This window comes from Amblyomma americanum, chromosome 6, assembly GCF_052857255.1.
Source record: "Amblyomma americanum isolate KBUSLIRL-KWMA chromosome 6, ASM5285725v1, whole genome shotgun sequence".
Lineage (NCBI taxonomy): Eukaryota > Metazoa > Arthropoda > Arachnida > Ixodida > Ixodidae > Amblyomma > Amblyomma americanum.
The window spans coordinates 40,490,625-40,505,028 of NC_135502.1; the positions used below are offsets into that span (position 1 = coordinate 40,490,625).

At 46.9% G+C, this 14,404-nt stretch overlaps 1 protein-coding gene across 1 annotated transcript in view; it reads right to left on the minus strand.

The window, feature by feature from the left end:
* The window catches only part of LOC144136660 (uncharacterized), a 227,895-nt gene that overhangs the window by 96,732 nt on the left and 116,759 nt on the right, over positions 1-14,404 (minus strand). Inside the window, exon 3 of the transcript XR_013315655.1 lies at positions 4,687-4,883. The gene's annotated coding sequence lies outside the window, so the exon portion shown is untranslated. The remainder of the gene's footprint in view (positions 1-4,686; positions 4,884-14,404) is intronic.

Sequence of the window (14,404 nt, forward strand, 5' to 3'; positions counted from 1 at the left end):
CAAACGGAAACCTTGATAAAAGAGAGATAGACGGACACGGAGAGATCACATTCCGTGCTTATAGATCAGTTGTATAAAATCGCAACACAGGCGCCAGCTCGATGCAGTCGAGATGCAGCAAATCCGCGTCCAGCACCTCACCCCGGATGTTCGCAGCTTACAGGTCTAGATAATGCCCAGGAACTTCACTTGCGCCAAGCACACCATTCTGTCCTTGTGGGCTTTTGCGCGCGCCACCAGCGACGACCACGCAATGTGAACTTTCCTGCCTAACTCCCCCTCCCAATAACTAGGCCACACAGCCACCGTGATGGGATTAAAAGGAATCAATCAATCAATCAATCAATCAATCATTCAAGAATACATGCATGCATGCAATTTGTCGAGTTTTTTTTCTGCTCGACTATTACGAACGCTATGTTTGAATTCTTACCTATCTCTCTCTCTCTCTCCCTCATATCAGCAGCGGCATGTAGATCTTCTATAGAACGTGTCCATTCAATTGCGCCAGTGTTATCGGATGAATCAGTTATAGCTTAATGTATTTCGGACGGGAAAAGTATAGCAACCATGGAATGGATATGATACAAAGAGGAGATCAGTATTCATTGTGCTTATAACCCCTGCGTGTGCGCCCCATTCGTCAACGTCTGTTTCACTCAGGTCAAGCTTTTAATGCGAAATATTACATGGTTCATCGGCAACAATACCCCGCGTCGTCGTTGACCAACAGCAGTGGTCCCAAAAATCCAAGATGACGTCACTGTGTCATGAAAGAAAAAATAAAGTTCCTTTCGAGGATGCGGACAATTCAACCCAGCAATTTCCGATCGCGTGCTGACCACGCAACACATAGGCCAGAAAGCTGCGTCGGTTCATGGCGGAAAGGTGGACCTAGTATATGTGTTGCCTTACGACTGTATGCTTATGAGTAAGTGTGCCACTAGAAAGGAAGAGAAAGGAATTAAATTAAAAGAATAACAAATGAAATAAAAATAAACGCAATGTTTTCGCACTGAAAGCACCTAAGTAGTCTCAAGTGCCCTCTATAATTTTTTTCACTTTGATGAGCAAACCCTCCTTCGCTGCTGAGTTCGGTTCGCTCTGCGATTGGGTAAGCTCACTTAAAGAGGTGACAAAAAAAGCGGATGCCGCGGTCTTTTCCTTTTCTTTGCCACTGACAGTTGTAAAATTGGAGATCATTCTCGGACTGTACACGTTTTAAGACCATGAGCTTCGACAGACCTGAGGAGAAGTTAATCATATGCTGAGCTGCCACAGCGTGATAGTAAACTTAAAAAGAACCATGTTCAGCGTTAATGACAAGTAAACGGCTATTTAATTCTTCCCCAACTGGCAATGCGAACATGTCAATGGTAACACTCAACGAAATCATTTACATCTCATCCCAAATTCAACTTTGCAAACACAATAGGAACATCTGTACTCTAGCCAAGAGGCAAATCTTTCTGTCCACAGAAACTCTCTCAGCATGCCTTCTAGAGTTATGTAGCTCCTGAAGAACATTGGCACACTGTATTCTCACTGTTCTGGTCAAAGAGAAGTAATTCTCAGGAGTCGGGGCAGCATAAAACATAGCGCCTATTACATATGTACTCGCTCACTTCAAAGAGCGGGAATTTCTCGCCTCGCGCTTATATATAGTAAAGTTTTGAAATACACCCCAATGAGATTACATTTTAGTCTAAAAGCTGTCTTGCATTAGTCGGCGGAAACAACGGACACAGGACATGCGTCATGATTTCAGAATGCGTCACCGGAACTGCGATATTGTTCCCGCATGTGCAACACAGTCCGCCGGCACAAAAATTACGCCATTCACAAATAAGCGCAACCCACTCCTGAAGCGCAGTCATACTTAGTTACAAAGAGCGTGCTAAGACATTACGACACATTTTTCAGTCCGTTCCGGAAAGCTATTGAAGGGCGACTGAAGAAAGCAGATTAAAACTTTACCTATATACCGTCGAACTCCGCTCGATGACCTCTAACAGGCTGCCAGTTTTGCATCATCCCAAGCAACGTGCAGGGCAAACTCTCTCTTCCTTACGTAAGTAGTTGGTTTCAAAGCAGATGGGGATACGCCAGACATAAATCATGGGAAGCCGTAAACGCGGTTTAAGCTCGGCCGGGGCTCTGTTAGCAGAACTGGCGGACGTCTTCGTCGATGACTCCGAACAGCGAAACATAGACGGCGGACAGTCGTAAAGGCTCGCGATGGGAGCCAAAGAAAGCTTTCAAAGCGGCAGCTTCAGATACGTAAAACAGGCAGAGTTAAAAAGAGATTATCTTTTTTTCTCAGATGGAAGGATGAAAACACGCACCCATAACACTTGGGCACTGCTCTGTTAAAAAAACAAGCCCAAGCCTTTCAACAGAGCATGTAATCAATCGAACCTTCCCTGACAGGCGCTTGGTTAATGGTTTATAGGCGTTTAACGTCCCAAATCGACTCAGGCTATGAGGGACGCCCTAGTGAAGGGCTCCGGAAATTTGGAGCACCTGAAGTTCTTTAACTTGCACTGACATTGCACAGTACGCGGGTCTCTAAAATTTCGCCTCCATCGAAATTCGACCCACGCGGCCGGGATCGAACCCTCGTCTTTCGGGTCAGCAGCCGAGCGCCATAACCACTGAGCCACCGCGGCGTCCTGGCATGCCTTTGGGGAAGCGCTAATAGAGCAGCTATAGTATAGGAGAATGACCCGACTGCCAACCCTCTAGATGAGGCCAGTCATGTGAATGTATGCCGTCACAGCACGTTATCAGGAAGTTTGCCATTATTTACTGTTTAATTTTAATCGCAGAAGATGGTGATTTGGAGTCTGACTCATGTTTTCCAGATAAAAGATTAATGCCATCACAGGCCGTTTTGGATGCTAGATTTAAAATCCACACCTTCAGATCTCCGACGGTAGGATTCGACACCTACATCGTCGTTACAGGTGGCTTGGGAAGATGAGGGCGCACCACTTTTAAAGCGCTCGCACATTCATCACCTTCTTTTCTTTTTAGGCATTAATCAGTGCCTTAATGTACAGGCGTGCTAGATCTACACATAAAGTTGTTCAAAATTCATGTCACAGATAAAATAAAGAAAATAAAGCATCGATAAAAACGTCAAGCACGGACGGGAAGAAGCACGCCGCCGGGGCTGTGGTGCGCTTTTTTAGCGTGCGTTGCAGCGAAGCGTGAAAAAGGCACCGTTCTGGTGCCAGCACCGGAAACGCACATTGCATTGCTAAGAACAAGCCTGTTATAGTTGAGGTATATGTTTCTTGGAAGCATCAAGTATTATATTCTATTTTCTATTTTATTTGCCACAGTCCAGTTCACGTGTCATTACACTCCTTTCGGTCTGTAGTCAGTGTGGCCTAGTCGAGTGATCTAGCCTCCCTTGGGTTGACCAGATTATATCACGTGTGGCGTCAGGCAACGACAAACCTCACCCAGGATCAGTGCGCACTAAAATCAGTTTTTTTCCTATCCTGTATCGCGCGCTAACCCAATTGCAGTGCACGCTCAGTCCGGCACCACAGCAATATACTTCAGGATCGAGATGGCAGCTTAGGCCTAACCGTGCAGAGCACCGTAGCTCGAGCAAGATGACGCGATACTTAAGGTAATCTTCGTGCCAAGCGCACGGTAGCGCTGGCGGCGCTGCTGGATAATGATGACAGTGATGATGACGGATACGAACGAAGTTACGAACAGGGAGGCAACCTTTCACGAAATGAATGCGTTCTATACCCGTGGCACAGATCGCGACACAAGGAAAGAGATGTGAAAACGATTACAATGAGGCCTTACTAGAGTAAGATTAGCACGGAACCGAGCCAGTAAACTAGGCCACCTAGAAGTGGCTCGCATGAGTCGAAAATTAGCGTCCAAATACAGAGCTATAGCACACTGGAACGTGAAAGTTATGTCGAGTCAAACGAATGAAAGATGTACACCTGCAGTCGCTGCTGAGTTTACGACTCGTATGTGTCGTATTTTAATTGTCCTCTTCGCATGTTTTTTTTTTATGGTTTACGGGGGATTTAACGTCCCAAAGCGACTCAGGCTATGAGGGACGCCGTAGTGAAGGGCTCCGGAAATTTCGACCACCCGGGGTTCTTTTACGTGCACTGACATCGCACAGCACACGGGCCTCTAGAATTTCGCCTCCATCGAAATTCGACCGCCGCGGCCGGGATCGAACCCGCGTCTTTCGGGCCGGCAGCCGAGCGCCATGACCTCTCAGCCACCGCGGCGGCTCTCTTCGCATGTAATTTGACGTTCATTGTAGTCAGGACCAATACGAAGGAAGTGCTTTAGAGCAGTACAACTTTACAAGAAAGCCGAACAGGATGAGCTTAGCAGGCCTGTTGGATCTAGCTCTATCCTTTACTACAACTTTTATTGAGCGCACTGAGTGAGCATCACACTTGTAAACAAGCATTGGTAATGTTTGGCCGACGGGAAACTGATCATCTTTACTGACTAGCACCGGCTGCAAAGAAGCTATTTCTGTGTGATTCAAGTTAGACAATTTTCAACAGCTTGCAGGGACATGTCTTAGGTGAGGGTGCCATAGGAGCGGGGAGAAAATGAATAGAGGCGTTTCTTTCATTTTCTTATAGCGCATACCCATTCAACAAAACTTCGTGGGCTCCGGCTCACCTTGAGGCGATGTCTTTGGCAAAGCTTGTATGGCTGCGGGTGGCGATCGAAAGGATGGCTGCAACCACCGTATACGCACAGAAGCACGAAGTCCGCGTGCGCACGCTGACGAGAGGACTCGCGGAAGCTTCCTGTAGACGAATAAATAATCCACGGGTGACCCGCTGTCTTACCCAGTTGTGAGCATAGGCGCACTCCTGCAAAAAACAATAACAAAAGAGGGAAAGCGGTCATCGTGTGCTCTAGAAGCAATGGTTCTGCGTGTTTTGATATCGCTCGTTTAATAGATGCATTTGCTACCGCATAAGATAAACGGAGAGAAAAAATATACCAATTGATAGATGTCGGCCTGGCCAGCACTAGTGATGTCCGCAGCAAGTTAAAACTACACATTATGAGAGTAAAAAAAGAGTAAGCTGCCCTCCAGCACACTCCCTTTCATAAAAGGGAGTGCAGTAGAGGACAGATTACTATCTTTTTCACTCCTTTCACTTATGAGTGTACCGAGAACGGTAAGAAGATCAGGAGGAAGAAAAGGACCATACTAAAAGCGATGTTACGGCTTTCACGAGTGGACTGCACAACTCAGTTGCCTTAACAAGGCCCTGCTGCGCAAAATGGTTTTCCTGCAGGAACAGAAAACCAATGCCAGCTTGCAGTTTGCAGAACGCCCCGGAGCAGTCGATAGCAGCTGATATATAAGTGCGCGAAAAGAATTGTTACGTGAGACCAGCGAAGCATTCTCACACTGGAACGAGAGGGCCCTCCCAGAGCGAAGCTTTAATTGATGGGCAAGAAACACGGCAGCGAATGAGACGTCACCGACAGTATACAGGCGAAGATTTCAAGCGCGTTCTGTTCCAAAAAAAAAAAAAATCGGGCGTCCACGTGGTGGTCACCGATGGCCGAGCCATGCGCCCAGCGAGGACGAACGCCGCAGCATGCGTGATCGCGAGGTAGGCGGGACGCGTTCCGGAACCGTATCCGGCCGCGCGCGACTTTGAGCGATCACTTCCGCAAACGCGCGTTGTAACGGACGAGGAGCGCGCACGAGCGCCCGTCGAGACCTCCACCCACCCACCCACCGACACCTCCCCCCACACCCGCCCCCTCCTTCCTTTCGTCACCCGCCGGCGTCCAAATCTAATTATCGACCACGCTTCGGTGGCCACGGGCAGCGACTCGACGTTCTGTTCGCAGCGTTATGTGCAGATTGTTTCCTTTTCAGGCCGCTTTTCCTCTTTCAGCACGGGACTTCTTCACACGGCTTGGTCGCAAACTCACGCACCTATTTAGCGGCAGCGCTCTACGGCGCAGCCATTGTCCGCGGGGTAACGGAGGAAACAAATCTTCGCCGGATGACTGCACCCCGCGCGCGCGTTTTGCCCGGTGGTGGTCGTCCGCGTCGCGTATAATAGCCCTCGGAGGCGCCAAGAAGCGTAGCGGGGCTTTATTTAGAGTCTTTACTTTCTGTCCCCTCTCCCGATGGTCATTGCTTTCTTTATAAAAGCATACAGACCGAGGAAGGGCGTGCAAAGAGGGGGAGAGCTTTCCGTCCGCGAAACCCGTCATCATCTCTGAGCAGCAGCACTTGGATTGCTTTCCCGAGGGGAACCGAGGTGTGAGCGATGAACAAGGCCGACCGAGTACAAGGCGCGCCTCTCTCCGCTTTGCGCGGGAGGTAAATAAGATGTCGGTACGGTCAGTGCGAGGCCAGGGCACGTCCACCGGGGCACTTGACATGGTGCCCGTGCAAGACAGCCTTGGAGACATGGCACACTATTCTACAGCTTCGAGTCGCAGCGGTCATCGAGGACCACTGCCAACATACAACCGTTGTCCGTAAAGTTTCGAGACTGATTTATTTTCTTCTCTAGAAATGATTCCCCCCCCCAAAAAAAAAATGTTGGTGCGTATGTGTAGCGACATCTTTTCGGGCCAATCTGTGCTATTTATGTTAATTGCTCTGTCAACCGCTAGATGGCACTGCATGTAGAAAAATACGTTGTCACTAGTCGTCCGCGCATTCTACTGTGAGTGAATGTGGAGAGATGGACGTCCACCTCGAATAGCGTGTAAACATAAAATTCTGTGCGAAGCTTGGCAAGACAGCCACACAGACGTATGAGCTCCTTCGTGGCGCTTACGGCAACGAGACATTATCGCAGGCGTGAGTTTTCGAGTGGCACAAGAGGTTCGTTTCGGGGAGAACATCCGTGGAAGGCGACACAAGGCAGAGCGGCGCCCTTCAACCTCACGGGATGAAAACAAAGTGGCTCGGATCAGAGACATCGTACAGCAAGAACGCACCATTACAGTCCGCATGCTATCAGATGGTCTCGACAGTAGTAAGACAACATGCCACCAAATTTTGCGTGAGAACTTGGGGAAACGAAAGCTGAATGCCGGACTTGTGCCGCACTTCCTCACACAGGACCAGAAGGACACGCGGGCATCATTGAGCGCTGATTGCTCTCCGAGGCAGAGAAGGATGCTGCATTCGTCGACAGCATCATTGCTGAAGACAAAACATGGTGTTTTCTATACGATCCTCAAACAATGAGGCAGAACGCCGAATGGCGCTCCACAAGCTCTCTGGCGTCGAGAAAGGTGCGGCGACAGAAGACCAAAACAAAGACGATGCTGATAGTTTTTTTTTCGATGCCAGAGGTGTCATACACCACGAGTTCGTTCCACAAGGGCAGACGGTGAATCAGGAGTTTTATATCCGCGTGCTCCAACACATGCGTGATGCACTTCGACGCCGTCGCCCTGACTTATGGGCACCTGGACAATGGAGCCTTCTCCACGATAACGCAAGGCCGCACGCTGCTCTCAGCGTGACAAAATTTATCGCCAAGCACAGCATTACTGTACTTCCCCATCCGCCATACTCGCCTGACTTCACCTCATGCGATTTTTTCCTGTTTCCTCTGGTGCAGAGAGCGCTAAAAGGTCGCTGGATGGGGAGCGTGGAGACCATTCAAGGAGCCACGACAAAGGAGCTGATAGCCCTGCCAGAAGCAGCGTTTTCCAACTCTTTCCAAGACCTCAAGAAGCGTTGGAAACTGTGTATAGACTGCAAGGGTGACTATTTCGAATGGGTGCTGCACAAATGATTTCAATGTTAGACGCATTTTTTTTATTAGACTCAGTCTCGGAACTTCCTTTAAGCTCTCTCCTCTGAGCTTTCAACGTGCAGCACATGTGTAACTGGTGTCGCTAACACGGCGGCAAGCAATACAGGGGCAGCGGGGTTAGTTTTCGATGGCATGCCTAAATTTAGGCATGACGTGGTGTGGTCACTGAAGGTCATGCCATTCGTCGCTGATATGTTAAGATGAGGCCAAGATAGGAGATTAAATACCGTGGAAGGGCCAAGGAACCCTGCCGGTCTGAGTCGTGGAACAGACTGTGGGCGGCTACTTCTCGTCAGCAATAAAGGCCACCTCAAACGGTGCTCTGTTTTAAGCTTTAAGCGATAGCAAAAAGCATACGTACTGAGTCCCACTGTACGTATAGCAGCAACCGGATGACAGCGTCTTCCACCACTACGAACACAGCAAGGTAAGTTTGCCATGGCATGCCTAAATTTAGGCATGACGTAAGTGATGATGATGATGATGATGATCATGGATTTTTATGGCGCAAGGGCATCTGTGGCCAGAGAGCGCCATGGCACAAGGTTTTTTCTTCTACTCAAGGTGGGGTCAAATACCCGTTTCCCAAGCATTTCACTTCTCATAAGCCAATCACCGGGCCGCAAGGGGAAAGCTTGTGCCCATTGTATCACCGGTGGGTACCCGGCGGCACTGGGGATCGAGCCCCGCACCTCCCGCATGCGAGGCGGATGCTCAAGCGACTAGGCCACCGCTGCGGTCACATGACCGCATGACGTAAGTAACTGAAGACCTTGCCATCGGTATGGCATGTGCCGATCTGAGGCCAAAATGGCCGCTTCTAAACCGCGAGGAACATTTAGAAGAGCCTTCGAGACGCGCCGCATTGTTGGTTCAAGTCGCGGCGCCAACTATGGGCGGCTATCAACAATCGCATTCAGGACTCCAACCAAGGAACTGCTCATTTTAGGCTTTCAAATGGAACAGAAAACAAATAATTTAGTCCAAGTAGTGAGCGTTTTCAGAGAAATGACCTCAAGCAGTATGCTTAAGTTTCCGATCGTAAAACAATCAGTTAAAGAAAAGGAAAGAACTTCTAGGCCAAGAAGACAAAATAAAGTGACAAGCGTAAAGAAACATAAAACGTGCGAGTAATAAATCTAGAAAAAGAGAACAGCCGTATACATATCTGCCGGTGAATTTCTAACGCGTGTTTGTATATATAGATGTGGGCGTGCTTATATATAAGAACGGTAATCAAGGTGTTATGACCATTTTTGTTTTGAATGAAATTTTTATAGGAGATGGGAAAATGTGTCGACCATAAGGCAATAGTACTCAGATTTCAAGAAACGCTAACATTTTTCTGGAAAAAATCCGCCTATCACACGAGGTGGCATCGCTTCTGCGATTTCGCAGAATGTTAAATTTGGATCCTCGCAGAAAGAAAAATCGCAGAAAGTACATCGTGCCAAAATATACGCGCTTTCGAGAAGCTTGCAGGCAAAGCAACCTCTCCAGTGCACGTAACTCGTCGAAAACACCAAAATTTGTTGGGCCACAGCATCTAGCGTAACCGCATTTTCGAAATTCTAAAAACTGATATAGATATTATTTACGCTGTGGTACACGTCTGTCAGTAATTAAGGAGGCTAACAGCAATAGCTAAAAAGTTAACTATTCAGAATTAGTTACCCAGCCTGCTAGTTAGCACGTCTTAGCCATATTCCGATGTACTACACCGCTGGCAATGCTATACCGAAGAAAAGCGCTTTTCTAACTCAAAAAGCTTATTTTAAAAAATTCTGTAAAGTATCGGGTGAAAAACCCTGTATATTTATATGGAACCGCACAGTCATCGAAACCAAGGAAAGCGTAGGGGAACGTGTCTATCTTTTTTTCATTGAATTCGTGGCGTTGTCAATTTGAAATTAATATTTTAAATATTTTATGGCGAAAGTATAATTTATTACGCAGTAGAAGTAAAATTAATAATGAAGAATTAAAAAGATATAATTGCAATGCTATCTTCCCGTTGCTCAACACCACGAAGAGAGTGAAGAAAAAAATAGAAACATTCCCCTATGTTTTCCTTGATTTCGTTAACTGCTGGATTCATTCTAATGTATGTCATAACGAGCCCCCTCAATCCCCCACTCTTCTACATACATACATACATACATACATACATACATACATACATACATACATACATACATACATACATACACACACACACATACATACATACATACATACATACATACATACATACATACATACATACATACATACATACATACATACATACATACATACATACATACATACCTAGATGCATGCATACATACATATATACATACATACATACATACATACATACATACATGCATGCGTACGTACGTACATACATACATACATACATACATACATACATACATACATACATACATACATACATACATACATACATACACACACACACACACACACACATACATACATACATACATACATACATACATACATACATACATACATACATACATACATACATACATACATACATACATACATACCTAGATGCATGCATACATACATACATACATACATACATACATACATACATACATACATACATACATACATACATACATACATACATACATACATACATACATACATACATACATACATACATACATACATACATACATACATACATACATACATACATGCATGCGTACGTACGTACGTACATACATACATACATACATACATACATACATACACACACACATACATACATACATACATACATACATACATACATACATACATACATACATACATACATACATACATACATACATACATACATACATACATACATACATACATACATACATACATACATACATACATACATCGGAGGAGCATATATCACTTACAGACACTATTGAAGCCGGCTATAACTCCTTAAGTATGACTTCTTATGTATAATTTTTCATAAGCGCAACGTCAGTCAGGCTGCCTCCAGGAGCCGGCTCTATATGTATTCTCAACGCGTGTAACGATGCGTACAACAGCACACATAACCTGAAGAAGGCAAGTTGGCATGCGACCCGTACGTATACGGCACACACCGATGCATCGCCGCAAGCCGCATTATAAAAGTGCGAGTCGTTTGTGTAAAACTGTGCGCGACTTTTGCTTTTTCCTTTTCTGCGCACCCCGCGCGCCAACGCAAATCGAGGATCCAACGTTCGCCACGGCTCCCGCTTACGCAACGATTTCTTCTTCCTCCAAAGACACGCCGTCCTTTAAGGGACACACGCGCGCCATGGCCGAGCCACTCGTGAGGCGCCTCGCGGCGCGAGTCATCAAGGCGCCGGCGGCTCAATTATCTCGCCGGCAGTGCGTCTCGGCGCGCGTTCAAACTGCGCTGCAGAGCCAAGGGCAAGACGACAATTGCCGCGTACACACACACAATTCGCAACGGCCTCCCGCGCGCATAAAATTGTTGCCGTAGCGCCACGTCTCTGTTTTTCGGTTATGCCACGCGGAGTCGTTACGGCGACCGTGAGATATGTGGGAGAAGAGGTGAGATGTGGCAGTTGATTTGCAGCCCACCGTTGGATTCATATAACCAAGCTAATTGCCCCCCCCCCCACACACACACACACGCACGCACACAAGTGAGCGCGCGGTTTATCACACTGACCACGGCGAGATCTTTACAGAAACTGTCGAGAAAGCAAGTAATAGAAGAGCTTAAAGACCCCGAGTAACCATCATTTACGACAGCTGCGAAATGCATAAATCTCAGCTGCCGGTGTACCCCGTGAAAACTCCTGCGGTTAAACGGTTTCATTTTCGACCCTTTAGTAGAGCATTCGAGGCACTCATCAAGCAGTAAACTTAAGGCGGGAACAACCCTGGTCCTAGGAAATAGGAGTGCATAGGAGTGGAGTTTAAGGGAGCACATATGAGTGCATAGGAGCGGGGTTTAAGGGAGCACATAGGAGTGCATAGGAGCGGAGTTTAAGGGAGCACAAGGAGTGCATAGGAGTGGAGTTTAAGGGAGCACATATGAGTGCATTGGAGTGGAGCTTAAGTTAGCACATAGGAGTGCACAGGAGTGGAGTTTAAGGGAGCAAATAGGAGGGGAGTTTAAGGGAGCACATAGGAGTGCATAGGAGTGGAGTTTAAGGGAGCACACAGGGGTGCATAGGAGTGGAGTTTAAGGGAGCACATAGGAGTGCATAGGAGTGGAGTGTAAGAGAGCACATAGGAGTACATAGTAGTGGAGTTTAAGGAAGCACATAGGAGGGGAGTTTAAGGGAGCACATAGGAGTACATAGGAGTGGAGTTTAAGGGAGCACAAGGAGTGCATAGGAGTGGAGTTTCAGGGAGCACATAGGAGTGGTGTTTGGGGGAGCACAAAGGAGTGCTCCACAGTGTGGTTCAGAGCAACACAGTGTGGCCCGAATACTTTTGAACAAGATTGCACATTAAGTGCTTAAGCGAGAACAAAACAACGGCGCGACAAACAACTGAAGCAATCAGAAAGTGCAGAAGGGTAAAGAGCATTCGTATTACGCATACTGCGACGAGAACGTTTCTAAAGTTTAGAAAATTTCAAAGGAGGTCACTTCAGGTCACTTTCCTCTTGCCCAGTCGTTGCCAATGAAGTCAAAGTTATGCAGCGTAGTTCGCAAAGTTGCAACAGAAAAAAAACGCAGCCTTTATCGTGGTCGCACATGGATTTAGCGGAGTCATATCGCACGGTCGTATATCCGAAAACTGAACATACACGCAAGGTCAACGACTATATCAGCAGTAAACTACATCCAATGCGATGCTACTGCGCGCTCATCGTAGCCATATTGGCCATATTGGCTCTTCCCCTCAAACTTGCACTGTTCACAATAGACAGAAACGTTGACCCATTCGGAAGAAGGCTTGTGCTTATGGGTTTGTGGATATAAGTCGGCAGCCGTACTCCAAATGTACCCCCCTCCTCCCCCGACTTACATCACTACATACAGCTCGCACTTCAATAGAACCAGAAGAAGCAACGAAGAAAGCGACAGGAGAGAAAGAACGTGGGGCCCAGGTGTCAATTTTTTTGATGACTTGTTCCGCCAGGCACAAAGAGAAATAGTTCTTGCATTCTCGCTTCCACGACCTTGATTCGCGCTCTTCAGATCCGCCCACTTGCCTTCGCCGTGCACGCTATCACGAAATGTCTAGCGCTATGAGTCTGTGCTGCCTTCCGACTACACCACATACTGCAGAATTCCGCATCCCGGTATAGGTCTAGCCCGGCCAGCTGTTCAAACTGACTCATGCACTCTAAACAAGAATATGTCTATATGGGAATAGAAAGGAAGTAAGCTGTTCTCTAGCGCATTCCCTTTCATAAAAGGGAGTGGCCTAGAGGACAGCTTACTCTCTGTATGCTCCTTTTTGTTTAGAGTGTATCCAGCACCCTCTGGCTCATACCCGCAAGATTTGAGCCATTGCAGTGAATTCTCGCGCATTCTTTCTGGACCGATCGATCCATCGATTCGATCACTCACTCACTCACTCACCCAATCAATCAATCAATCAATCAATCAAGCAAGCAATCAATCAATCAATCAATCAATCAATCAATCAATCAATCAATCAATCAATCAATCAATCAATTCATAGCAGAACATGCTAATCTTCGCCGGTCGTTTTCGCGAACAAACTGAGATACGCCCACAGTTTTTTTTAGGCCGCAGGTCCCTGAGGCTGGGTTACGTTCACTTGCAAACCGTGACCAAGGAGTCTGTTTCGGTGTTGATATCACCAGTCGGAACGGTATTGTGGGAAAATTTTTAAATGCATCTTCCGCAGCAACAAATTCTACTGCTGCCGGAACAACGTTGCCATGAACACAAAGACCAATAAAATCAATTTATACCAAGAGCTAAAATTAGATGCTGTCTTCATGGTCCCTTTAACTCTTTCTCTCTTCAAAGCGCTCTTCCAGGCTATTTTTACCTCAAAGAGCAGGTGAACCGTTTTCTGAGAATTACATGATATTCACTGAATGAAACGTAAGAACCTTATAGGTGAACCCTATTGATAAATCATGCCAAGCGTTTTTTTTTCTTTTTTACGGCAGCATTTAAAATGGCGACGCAATCGCAAATTAATGGTCACACTTCTGCTTACAGCGTCGAAGGAGTGCGGAGAAGCTCAGTGATGATCGGTAGGGAGATTTCAGATTTCCGCTGCCTTTGCCCCGCCGCGGTGGCTCAGTGGTTAGGGCGCTCGACTACTGACCCGGAGTTCCCGGGTTCGAACCCGACCGCGGCGGCTGCGTTTTTATGGAGGAAAAACGCTAAGGCGCCCGTGTGCTGTGCGATGTCAGTGCACGTTAAAGATCCCCAGGTGGTCGAAATTATTCCGGAGCCCTCCACTACGGACCTATTCGTTCCTATCTTCTTTCACTCCCTCCTTTATCCCTTCCCTTACGGCGCGGTTCAGGTGTCCAACGATATATGAGACAGATACTGCGCCATTTCCATTCCACCAAAAACCAATTATTATTATTATTATTA